This window comes from Stegostoma tigrinum, chromosome 30 (assembly GCF_030684315.1).
Source record: "Stegostoma tigrinum isolate sSteTig4 chromosome 30, sSteTig4.hap1, whole genome shotgun sequence".
Classification (NCBI taxonomy): Eukaryota; Metazoa; Chordata; class Chondrichthyes; order Orectolobiformes; family Stegostomatidae; genus Stegostoma; species Stegostoma tigrinum.
The window spans coordinates 1131590-1145058 of NC_081383.1; positions in this window are offsets into that span (position 1 = coordinate 1131590).

The following is a 13469-nucleotide window of genomic DNA, read 5'->3' on the forward strand; positions in this document are numbered from 1 at the left end:
CCATCCTTGACATCCTCCACTGTCAGAGTGAGGCGATACATAAACTGGAGGAACAACACCTGATATTTCGCCTTTGGATCTTACGACCCAAATGGCCTTAATATTGATCTTACCAGCTTCAAAATCCCTCCACCCCCGGCCTAATCTCATGTCCAGCCTTCCCCCTCCTCCTCGCCTCCCTGACCTGCCCCAACCTGTCCATCTTCCTACTCACCTACCTGCTCCATCCTTCCCACTGACCAACCACAATAACCTCTACCTGCATCCATCTATCTCCATCCCATCTACCCTCTCCCCAGCCCTACCCCCTATTTCTATTTATTTCTGGGCTCCCCTCTACCTCTCCAGTCCTAACGAATGGTTTCGGCCCAAAATGTTGACTTTATGCTCCTTGGACGCTGTCTGACCTGCTGTGCTTTTCTAGTTTTACATCTATTGACCATTGTTTTAGGGATGTTGGTCACACAATAAATTTTGACCTTGACACTGGCAAGAATGCTCTTGCTCTTCTTTCAAATCCCGACTATTGCTGATTTTGAACGAGGAGATCTGAGGGAGCTTCAGTTTCTCAGCACACCTCCAATGTTGCTGCACCCCTTCCCGGCTGCGGTGTCAGCTTGGATTATGGCCTGAGCTCATGGATTGGGACCTAAACCTACACCCTGTTGATACAGAGGGTGAGTGTTCTCAGTCACAACTGATGGAGAAAGATAATGGTGTAATTGACCAATGGGCAACTGCATTGGAATATTTTTAGTTTAAAAAAGAAAAAGAAACCCAAACATGACAGATACTGATCATCTGAAACAAGAAAAATATAGAAAATGCAGCAAACCGTCTGCAAGAAATGTTGACTTTTCTGGTAAATAAGATTAGAGGTGAATTTTCCTGGAAGTTGTATCAGAGATAATGGGAACTGCAGATGCTGGAGAATTCCAAGATAATAAAATGTGAGGCTGGATGAACGCAGCAGGCCAAGCAGCATCTCAGGAGCACAAAAGCTGACGTTTCGGGCCTAGACCCTTCATCAGAGAGGGTGATGAAGGGTCTAGGCCCGAAACGTCAGCTTTTGTGCTCCTGAGATGCTGCTTGGCCTGCTGTGTTCATCCAGCCTCACATTTTATTATCTTTTCCTGGAAGTTGTTCTTTTTAATCATCACGAGCTATCAGACCTGTTGAGAACTTACTGTCATTTTCTGTTTGTTTCATTTGGCCTTTTAGTGAGCTGCATCTGGACAGAGTGACATGTATATAGGCCCATGGACTGGAGTTGCTGTGAACTCAGGCTTGAACAAAGATAGCTCAGAGGAATGAGCAACAAGAGAATGGTACTACTATCTCTAAGAGAATGATCTTCACACTTTGCCTGATGTTTCTGTTATTCTTTTGTATTGGCCCACTGTTTCAAAATAGCAAACTTCAGATCATTGGATAGAAACACAAAGCGCTTCCAAAGGGATAACACTGTGGAGCTGTAGGAACAGTGTGGAGCTGTAGGAACACAGCAGGCCAGATAGCATCAGAGGAGCAGGAAAGCTGACGTTTTGGGTCGCGACTCAGTTTCAGAATTCAAACAGTGAGCATAACTTATTGAGTTACCTTTTGTAATGTTTCGCTGGAATTTTGCTGGGAATCCCAGTGAAGCTATTAACGGAGACTAAGATCATCTGAAGAGGGATTTTTCTACACAAAATGTAAGTGGAAATCTAAATCTCTCTCCTCCAAAAAACAAATATTTTTTGTTAGGAAGCAGGGACATAAGAAGGGACATAGACTGGTAAATGGAGTTAAGAAAAAGAGCAGCCATGATCTGGTTGAGTTGATAGAATGAATGGTCTTAACAAGTTGAATTGTCCCTTCTGAGATTTTGCCAAACAAGTTTCTTGTCGCTTTTCATTTGCTTTATTTGAGTTGTTAGACCCATAGGTGTGATATATTTCTGTTTAATTGTTACTGGGAAACTGCTGTTTGATATCTAAATTTTAGAAGGGGTTTTGTTTGTTCTAGCAAGTTCCCATCACAACATGACCCTCTAAGATAACAAAGTGTGGAGCTGGATGAACGCAGCAGGCCAAGCAGCATCTCAGGAGCACAAAAGCTGACGTTTTGGGCCTAGACCCTTCATCAGAGAGTGACCAGCCTTGTTTGGAGATGCAGCTATTCCTATAGCCACCAGTGGGTGGTACTGTCTCCCCAAGAAACAGATACCAGCTGCTAAACCTACTAGAACTGGATGTTTTGTCTTATATACCGGCTAAAATATCTACTTAAATATATCATGTGCTGAGAGGAACATGGCTTTTTAGAGGCAACCATGTTAATTTGTAGATAAAGTCTAATTAACATCTCCTAACTTGCCCTGTAGTCTGCCAAGGATGACATTGCAGCAGCATACAGCTCAAGTCCACTAAGACAAAGTGTGGGTTAAAACCCCAAGCACAGTTGGGAGCTCATAACCAGCAATGGCTGCACCCCCTGTTCCACTCACTCTCAGATTTACCTCGCCCTTTATTGGTCTTCTCCCCATCTCCCACCAACCACTCTCGAAATTCTTAAAAGGGTCACAACAATTTTTGAAGCACAGCTGGGCTCACAGAGGAGTTGGTAAGCATTGCACTAAGGAGAGTCCACAGCTTCAACTCTGGTACCTTGTGCCAGTGTTCTCCTGTCTGGCCTCTTGTCTTCCACTCTCTCTGAACTGCAGCTCACCCAGAGCCTGCAGCGTGTTTTCCTCATTTAGACCAGATTCCATTCATTCATCATGTGGGGCTCCTTGACCAAAATTAGCTCCTTGTCCATGAGTGCTTCTGTTTTAGAAATATTGTCTTTGTTTTCAGCCCCTTCCTAGCTTCATCCCTTCCCTTGTATTGAGCTACTCTGGTCCAACTACAGCTGAGATCTCTGTATTTATCAGCTGTGCTTCCTGCCCATCCACCATTTTTTTTCCTCATTCATTGACGGGATGAGAGTGTCACTGGCTCGGCAGCATTTATTGCCCATCCCTAATTACCCAGAGGGAATTTCAGAATCAACCACAACAGAAGCTGCTGGAAAAATCTCAGCAGGTCTGGCAGCATCTGTGAAGAAAAAATATCAGAGTTACCATTTTGGGCCCAGTGCCCCTTCGTCGCAACATTCTGAAGAAGGGTCACTGGACCCGATAAATCAGCTGCTGAGTTTTTCGAGCAACTTCTGTTTTTGTTCCTGATTTACAGCATCTGCAGTTCTTTCAGTTTTTATTCAGAGTCAACCACATGTAGGCCATGCCTAGTAATGATGGCCGTTTCTTCCCTAAAGGACATTAGTGAACCAGATGTATTTTTTCTCCCTCTGATGATCGTTAAATGGTTATCATTAGATTCTTAATTCCAGGCAATTTATGGAATTCGAATTCCACCATCTGCTGTGACAGGATTTGAACCCAGGCCCCTGTAACATTATCTGGGTCTTTGGACTAAGAGTCCAACAATAATACCATTAGACCATTGCTTCCTCCATCGTCACTTTGGGAGGAATTATAGGAAGGCAGAATTCCAGGTCAATGGAAAGATTCTTGGTAGTGTAGATGTGCAGAGGGATCTTGGTGTCCATGTACATAGATCCCTGAAAGTTGCCACCCAGGTTGATAGTGCTGTTAAGAAGGCTTACAGTGTTTTAGCTTTTATTAATAGAGGGATTGAGTTCCGGAGCCGTGATGTCATGCTGCAACTGTACAAAACGCTAGTGTGGCGTCATTTAGAATATTGCGTGCAGTTCTGATCGCCCCATTACAGGAAGGATGTGGAAGCATTGGAAAAGGTGCAGAGGAGATTTACCAGGATGTTGCCTGGTCTGGAGTGCAGGCCCTATGAAGAAAGGCTGAGGGACTGGGGTCTGTTCTCATTGGAGAGAAGGAGGCTAAGAGGGGATTTAATAGAGACCTACAAGATGATCAGAGGATTAGATAGGGTGGGCAGTGAGAGACTTTTTCCGAGGATGATGATGTCAGCTTGTACGAGGGGGCATAGCTACAAATTGAGGGGTGATAGATTTAAGACAGATGTCAGAGGCAGGTTCTTTACTCAGAGAGTGGTAAGGGCGTGGAACGCCCTGCCTGCCAATGTAGTTAACTCAGCCACATTAGGGGCATTTAAACAGTCCTTGGATAAGCATATGGATAATGATTGGATAGTGTAGGGAGAGGGGCTTAGATTAGTTCACAGGTCGGCGCAACATCGAGGGCCGAAGGGCCTGTTCTGCGCTGTATTGTTCTATGCTTCTTGACCAACATGCTCCCAGCTCTTGAAACCAACCTCTGGAATTTGCTTCCTAAACCTCTCCTTTAAAACCGTTCTGAAGACTGCCGTTTTTGGCCAAGCTTTGTTCACAACCATCGGAACATATCACTCAAAGGTGCTATATAAATATAACATTGTTGCAGGGAGACAGTGTGTCCTCCCTTGTAGGTAAACAGGAGCTGTACCCATGGGGATTTGTTAGTATTTTGCTTTGTCTGTCAGTGCAATGACGCGTTTCTGACTAAACGGGACCTTAACTTCACCCCTAACTCAACTGATCACAAGAACAAACATATTAAACCTCTGAGGTTTATCCCTGATTAATGCTTGATGAATCTCATTTCTGTACCTTGAGTCTCACCTGGACCAATCTAGTTCCCCAATTTATTTGTATTCTAGAGATTGAATTCAGAGATATACTGTAAAAGGACAATGCAGAAGGAGGCTGATGAGGGGGACAAATTGGAGAGCTCTGTCTAAAGAATACAGACATTGTAGGGTGAATGGCCTCATTCTGTTCTCTATTAGGTACACCTTAATTTAGTTTTCAAGTGGGTGTGCCTGTTATTCACTGGATGCATCAGAAGCATGAGGCAAAATGATGGGATAATGCTAACTGGGGACTCTAATTCTAAAAGAGAACTCTCATACACACTTCCTGTTGTAACAGCATGTATCATAGTCACTGTATAATTTATAGCAGATATCAGGAACAGTTTCTTTAACTGACTGCTTGCAAAGAATCTTGATGTCAATGAGCAAGAGTAAAGGTTTTAAATTAAAAGTTCAGTCTTAAAATAACGTTTCCCTTCCCATCGCGGTCAGAGTATTTGTCACAGAGATTCTGTTGGGCTGAGAGGAGATTATTCACAACCTCCCTCCCACCACTTATTGAAGACATGTGTGTGCTAAATACGCTCATATCTCAGGCAACCAATCACTGCCTCTCGTACTTCCTTGGAATCTCCACAGCAGATTATGCTGGGAATGACTGGTGGAAGGTTTACCACAGGGTAAGGGACATGGTGTCCCTCCCTGCCCCGTTCACATTCCTGCTGAGCCCTTCTCTGATAAACCCAAAATGATCTCCTACATTGTGACTACACTTCAAAAGGAACTTGGTTCTGTAAAGCATTTGGGGACGTGATTGTAGAAAATGCGTATATCAATGCACTTTTTTTGTTGTTTAATTTAATTCCTGTCCTTGCATTTTAAATCATGTTGGGTGCTCACAGTTCTAAATTGATCTCGCCACTGTTGACAGATGTTGTGCTGGAACTGTGTCAGAAGCTCAGTTACCTCCAGCCTGGAGAATACTCGCTGCTCCTGGCATTCTCTTCTGGTCACTACCTTCAAACCCAGTGTGGCATTGTCTCATGTTCTCACTTCTCACCCTGACACTAGGTTGGTGAGCAAGGCTGGCTATTTGACTTTGCTTGCCTATCACTTTTGAGCCTCCCGCTTCATAAGCAAGTTTCAGCAGGGGTCACAGCTCACAATTCAGGCTCAGGACACCTCCCAGGGCCAGGCCAATATGAGCTGGAACTGTGGTTTAGATCAGCTTGCCCTGCATAAGCTGGAAGAGGAACCACGTTGTTTCGAGTTCTGTCATTCACTCGGATATTTTCTGCTTTCTTTTTCCCTGACTTCTAAATATGGAACCCAGTCCCCTTGGACACCAATTTCCAGCCCAACCATATTAAGATTCTCTGAATGAAAAGGTAGCTCCTAACAGTGTTGGTAAAGCTTGTGAAAGAGGGGTTTGTGAGAGATCAAGCTGACTTGTTTCGGCACCATCTTAAGCATTCAGCCTCTCCTCCACTGATACTCAGTGTTAAGAGGGTGAACCATCCAGAAAATGCACTGCAGAAATTCACCAAGCCTGTCTAGCACCTTCCAAACCCATGCCTTCTTTCACCGAGAAGGACAAGGGCAGCAGATATATGGGAACACCACCCCCTGCAAGTTCCCCTCCAAGCCACTCATCATACTGACTTGGAAATATACTGCTGTTCCTTAAGTGTCACAGGGTCAAAATCCTAGAATTTCCTCTTTAATGGTATTGTGGATGTCCCTACGTACCAAAGACTGCAGCAGTTCAAGAAAGCAGCTCACCACCACGTTCGTAGAATCCCTACAGTGTGGAAACAGGCCATTTGGCCCAACAAGTCCACACCACCCCTCCAAAGAGCATACCACCCAGACACATCCCCCTACCTTTTCCATATCGAACCCACCTAACCTGAACATCCCTGGGCAATTTAGCAAGGCCAATCTACCGAGCCTGCACATCTTTGGACTGTGGGAGGAAACCCACACAGACACAGGGAGAATGTGCAAACTCCACACAGACAGGCGCCCGAGGGTGGAATTGACCTCAGGTCCCTGGCACTGCAAGACAGCAGTGCTAACCACTGAGCCACTGTGCTTTGGAGGAATTCCTAAAGGAATTATGGATAGCATTGCATAGAAAAAATATAAAAATTGAGCATCTTTATGTTTAGCATTGACTGGACTGTGTGTGTGTGTGTGTGTGTGTGTATGTATGCACGTGTTAATGTGTGCTTGTTTATGTTGCGTGTCATAGCCTAGCTTCACTGCTGCAGTCCAATAAATAATTGAAATTAAAATGTGGAAGCTGACCGTGGGATTGTTGGAATTAATTTCCAATTGTATTTCAGTGTGAACAAGCGTCAATCTCTGGAATTCTCAGAACCATCTTGTTTTTAATTATATTTGCTAAATAAACTGGAATTTTGCCCACAAAGTTCTATAGCTTTATTCAGATCATCCTGAAGCACTTTATTGCAATGAAATACTTTTGAAGTGTTGTGATTACATAGATAAATTGGAGTTGGGGACTAAGTGTGGTGTGTCAAAATTTGCAGATGACACTAAGGTGAGTGGTAGAGCAAAGTGTGCAGAAGGCGCTGAAAGACTGCAGAGGGATATAGATAGTCTCAGTGAGTGGGCAAAACCCTGGCAGATGGGGTACAATGTTGATAAGTGCGAGGTCATCCACTTTGGTAGGAATAACAGCAAAATGGGCTATGTTTTAATTGGTAAAATATTGTAGCATGCTGCTGTGCAGAGGGACTTAGGAGGTCCTTCTGCATGAATCACCAGAAGTAGGATTGCAGGTGCAGCAGGTAATTAAAAAGGCAAAGGAATTTTGTCTGTCATTGCTAGAGGGATGGAGTTTAAAAACAGGGAGGCTATGCTGCAACTGTATTGGGTCCTGGTGAGGCCACACCTGAAGCATTGTGAGCAGTTTTGGTCTCCTTACTTGAGAAGAGATATACTAGCACTGGAGGGGGTGCAGAGTAGATTCACTTGGTTGATTCCAGAGTTCAGAGGGTTGGATTATGAGGAGAGAGTGAGTAGACTGGGATTATACTCATTGGAATTCAGAACAATGAGGGGCAATCTTATAGAAACATATAAGATTATGAAGGTGGAGGCAGGGAGGTTGTTTCCACTAGCAGGTGAAACTAGGACTAGAGGGCATCGCCTCAAAATGAAGGGAAGTAGATGTAGGTCTGAGGTTAGGGGGATCTTCTTCACCCAAAGGGTTGTAAATATGTGGAGTTCCCTGCCCACTGAAGCGATTGAAGCTACCTCGCTGAATGTTTTTAAGGCAGGGCTAGATACATTTTTGAAAGTAAAGGAATTAAGGGATATGGTGAGTGGATGGGTAAGTGGAGCTGAGTCTCAAAAAGACTAGCCGTGATCTTATTAAATGGTGGGGCAGGCTTGAGGGGCCAGATGGCCGCCTCCTGCTCCTGGTTCTTATGTCCTTAAGATGCGTAGGTTTCATCCGAGTTTGTCCAAGCTTGTATCATGTGATTTCTAATTGAGGATCAAAGTTAAAGTTGAGAGACCATGTTTAACTTTTGCAGAAAAACATAAAATGTAATAATTAAATTTAAATTATTTTACTTTGTTAGGAGTGTTTCACTTTAATGATTCAGAGTATGGCAACATCCAGGACCAAACAGAAGACTACATTAGCAGCTCATTAATCACTTTAAAAATTCACCCCCTCCACCACCAATTCACTGGCAGCAGCAGGTACCAATGACAAAATGCACTGCTGTAATGCACCAAATCTCTTTCAATAGCACCTTCCAGGCCTGCAACGTCTCCCATCTGGAAGGACAAGGGCAGCAGACGCATGGGAACACAACCACCCACAGTTTTCCCTCCAAGCTACTCACTGTCCTCACTTGGAAATATATCCCCATTCGTTTGCTGTCTCTAGATCAAAATCTGGAATTTCATCCCAACAGCATTGGTGGTATTATGATTTAACTGGGTGTCTGTAAGATGGACCTGACAACTGTGTACTGAGAACTTCAACTGAGGACTGAAGCTGTGAACCTCGTTCTCAAATGAAGACTCTGCAACACAGGAACAAGAGGAAGCCATTCAGACCCTGTGTCCACTTAATCAGACATCTTAACACCACTTATCCACCTTCTTTGTTAATGCTTAATGCCCCTCACAAGCAACAATCTGTTGACCTCAATGCTGAACTGAGGACCAACTGAATGGACTAACCAGTACTCAAACTCATTATCCTGACTACATTGTTGACTAAACAGGGGGTGTCCTGCCTCTTTACAGTTATGGCTTTGACTGCTTCATGGCCAATCTTGTTTCCTCAGAGTGAATTGTTACTCTACACTCAATGAGAATGTAATGGGAACCATGTTAGGACAGGGAGCCTGTGTTATGTTATGTGGCATTCCCAAAGAGTTAGTTCACCCAAAACACTGCACTGTGCTCTGTTATGGCATGTAGTGGCAATGTCCCTTGTCCTAGAGGAGCCCACACACCCCATTTCTCCTCCAGAGGACTCCCCTGCCCCCCAAAAAAACAGGGTGATGTAGAACTCCTAGACAGCTGATTATCTTGGAATGAAAACTGCCTGATAATTGACAGTGGCTGTTGAGCAGTCACATTGTTTTGCTCTGGCTGGTTAGCAGAGCTGGTAGGAGCTGCCACTGCTGGAGTCTGAGATAACAACTTGTAGAGCTGGATGAACACAGCAGGCCAAGCAACATCAGAGGAGCAGGAAAGCTGACGTTTCAGGTCTGGACCCTTCTTCAGAAATGTCCTCAAGAGTGTACTTTCCTGAGCAACCTCCAGTCCTTATTTCTCAGATAATAAAATGTGAGGCTGGATGAACACAGCAGGCCAAGCAGCATCTCAGGAGCACAAAAGCTGACGTTTCGAGCCTAGACCCTTCGCAGCTTCAGCTCCCCCAGACCCCTGCTGGACATTATTTAACTCAAACATCCATCACTGTCTGGGCACTCACTACCCTGCACTGGATGCTGGAGCAGTAAAACTGCAAAATTAAAACTAATATACTGTTCAAATCCTGCCATTGTATCACTGCTCCCAATCTCTGTAACTTCTGCCTCACGTCTTTTGCCCAATGTAACACTTTATGCTTCTATAATTCTTCTCACTTGTACTTTGCGATTATTTGTGTTCCACCTTTGGCAGCTGTCCTTCACCTGCCTCAATCCTATATTCCGGAATTCCCTCCCTAAGTACACACAGCTCTCTCTCTACCTTTTAAGTATCTGTTGAAAACCCCCCTTTTGGTCCTTTGTCACACTGTCTCTTCAGCGTCAATGTTCTTTCACACATAGTGTCGCATACTTTTGTGAATTCTTTTGCGATGTTTCTTACATTAAAGGCACAATATATAAATACAAGTTTTTCAGGGACTCTTACAGTGCACTTACAGTGTCCCTACCTCTGAAGCAGGAGGTCTTGATTCAATTTCACCTACTCCATAATATCTGAACAGGTTGATTTGATTTACTATTGTCACATGTACCTAGGTACAGTGAAAAGTTTTGTTTTGCGTGCAGTACAGGTTGATTATACCATACAAAGTGTATTAGGGTAATAGAACAGAGCAGGGAATACAATGTTATGACTGCAGAGAAGGTGCACAGAGAGCAAGGTCAACATTAAATTTAAAATTTGAGAGGTTCATTCAGAAGCCTAATAACAGCGAGGATGAAGCTGTTCTTGAACTTGTTGGTGTGCATGTTAAGCTTTTCTATCTTCTGCCTAACAGACAAGGTCGGAGGAGGTTAGAACCAGGTGAGAGGGGTCTGTAATGATGTTGGCTGCCTTCCCAAGGCAGCAAGAAGTCTCGATGAAGTCAATGGATGGAAAATTGGCTTGCATGATGGACTGGCCTATGTTCACAATTATGTGTAATTTCTTATGGTCCTAGGCACAGCAGTTGCTGTACCAAGCTGTGTTGCATCTGGATAGAATGCTTTCTATGGTGCATCTATAAAAATTGATTAGAGTCTTTATGGACCCTTTATGTGTTTCCAATTGTGGAAAATTCAAATCTCGGCCATAACATGGATCTGTAAAGATAGATTTTAGAAGGTGCACCACTTGCAAAACAAATCTACACAAAAAAAAGAAATCAGATTGCTGTGGAAAGGAGATCACTGCAGAAAACAGAATAAGATTCATAAAATACACTACATCTGGTCAGCACCACTAGCTCACTGTGAAGATTGAACATAAACAAAAATGAAGATAAGTACAATGGATGTAAGATTTCTGAGACACATGGTAAGGGTTTTTTAGACCGATGAGAATATTTTGGGGAGTGGAGGCACACAGGAATTTTCACATTGATCATCCAGTGCTGATAAAACTGGGGGCTGTAGAGTAATAGAGAGCAACAATGAAAACAGAAAAAAACAGTCAGTCAAAATACCAAGAGTTTTAGAAGCAGAACAGGTGCAGGATTTGAGAACAACACTGGGGTGATGGCTGCTGGTCAGGACTGTGAAATTTGGAGACTAGAATCTTGTCAACATTGTAAACTGTGATATTTGAAAAAGGTGACCCCAGGTTAGCCATGAATAAAAGATAATCACAAAGAAATCAATAGGGTGTTTAGGAGAACGTCTTTTTCTTAATTTAAAGAGCTTTGATAATGTGGAACATTCTGCCATAGGGAGCAGTGGACGCAAGATGCATTTGAGGGAAATGGAAGCATAAGCTGATGGAGTGAGACAGAGGGAGCTGGGAAGAAAAAGCAGTCGAGCTGATGTGTCTGTTTCTCTGCTGTAAAAATCAATGTAATTGCTGGTGTGTAGTGGGAGATGGTGGAATTGTGGTAATGTCACCGGGCTAGTAATGCAGAACCCAGGTTAATGTGCGTGGTACAGGCCTGAAACGTCAGCCTTCTTGCTGCTCTGATGCTGCTTGGCCTGCTGTGTCCATCCAGCTCTACACCTTGTTGTCTTGAATTCTCCAGCATCTGCAGTTCCTATTATCTCTAATGTTCTGGGGATATGGGTTTCAATCCCACCATGGAAGATGGTGAAATTTGAATTCAGTAAAAATCTGTAATTAAACAAAATGCTAATCTAGTGGGTAGTGAAGTCCAAAACAAGAGGGCATAAGTTTAAGGTGAGACGGGAAAGATTTAAAAAAGACTGAGGGGTAACTTTTTCACGCAGAGTGATGCGTGTATGGAATGAACTGCCAGAGGAAGTGGTGAAGGCTGGTATAATTACAATATTTAAAAAGCATCTAGATTGGTTTATTAATAGGAATGTTTCGAGGGATATTGGCCAAATGCTGGCAAATTGGACTAGATTAATTTAGGCTATCTGGTTGGCATGGATGAGTTGGATTGAAGGGTCTGTTTCTGTGCTGTACATCTCTATGACTCTTTGATTCTAACGGTTAACTTATAACTACTGTCAATTGTTGTAAAAAAAACCTAATCTGATTCACTGATGTCCTTTAGGGAAGAAAATCTATCGTTTTTACTTGGTCAGGTTTACATGTGATTCCAGACCCACGTTAATGCCTTGACTCTTAACTGCCCTCCAGACAATTAGGGATGACCCGTAAACTCTGGCCACATGCTATGAACAAACAGAACAAAAATCTCAATAGAAGCTGAGGGATAGTAAGAACTGCTGATGCTGGAGTCAGAGATAACACAGTATGGAGCTGGATGAACGCAGCAGGCCAGGCAGCATTAGAGGAGCAGGATTTGGTTGATGTTTCTGGTCCTGACCTGAAACGTCAACTTTCCTGCTCCTCTGTTACTGCCTGGTCTGCTGTGATCCTCCAGCTCCACACTATGTTATCAATAGCAGCTGAGTTATTGCACCAAATTTACATATATCACTTGGAACCACTTAATGGGGAGAGTAGAAATCAAATACTATTGGGGTGAATTACTTGATGAGGTGGTGGGGAGGAGGCGAGCCTGACAACCTTTAAAAAATACTTAGAAAAACACTTGAAGTGTCATGATGTTCAACGCTCTGGGCTTAGTGTAGATAGGTCAGCACAGACTTGATGGGCTGAAGGATCTCTGTGCTGTATGATTCTATGCTAAGATCTTATGTACTTCAAAGGAATCAAAGTGACATTTGGTGGAGGGCACATATTGACATTTTATATAGAACAGGTGACAAGGAGGGTTCAGAGGAAGGAGACAGTCAGCTATCCACCGAACAAGAACCAATCGTCAATCAAAAGCCATGACTGTCCACAGCAGTCATAAACAGCAAAAGGCTTGATGCAAATGAATTCGGGGGGGATAGGGTTGGGGTTGCAATGGTTATGTTGTTGGGGACACACAGTTTGGGGTTGGCAGATGAATGAGAAGGGAATTGTACTATAGATTTGAATGGCCATTCAGTCGTGAGCAACTTGTGGGGTGGGAGGTGGTGGAGGTGATAGCAGAAAGTGAGGTTTTGAAAGGGATTTAGTTCCCCAGGAGAGAAATCAAATGTTGCATATATGGGGCACAGGAATCATGGAAATGGAGACAAAACAATTAGATCAGCCTAGGAACAAGCAAATAAAAGGAATATGGTTGTGCTGTGTGTGCAGTGGATGGGCGTATGCAGGGAGGGAGGGTTGTGTGTGGGGCATGTGCGTGGCGGGTGTGTGTGGAGGAGTGAGGTGAGTGTGGGATGTTGGGGGTATGTGTGAGGAGGGGCATTGTGGGAGTGTGGGTGCGTGTTTCAGGGTGTGTATGTCTCGGGTGGGTGTGTCGGTGTGGGGGTATGTACGGAAGTGTGCAGGGGTATGTGTTCGGGTGTTAGGGGTGTCTGTGGGGTGTGTCTGTGGGGTGTGTGTGTGTGTGTGCACGTGTGTGTGTGTGGGGGA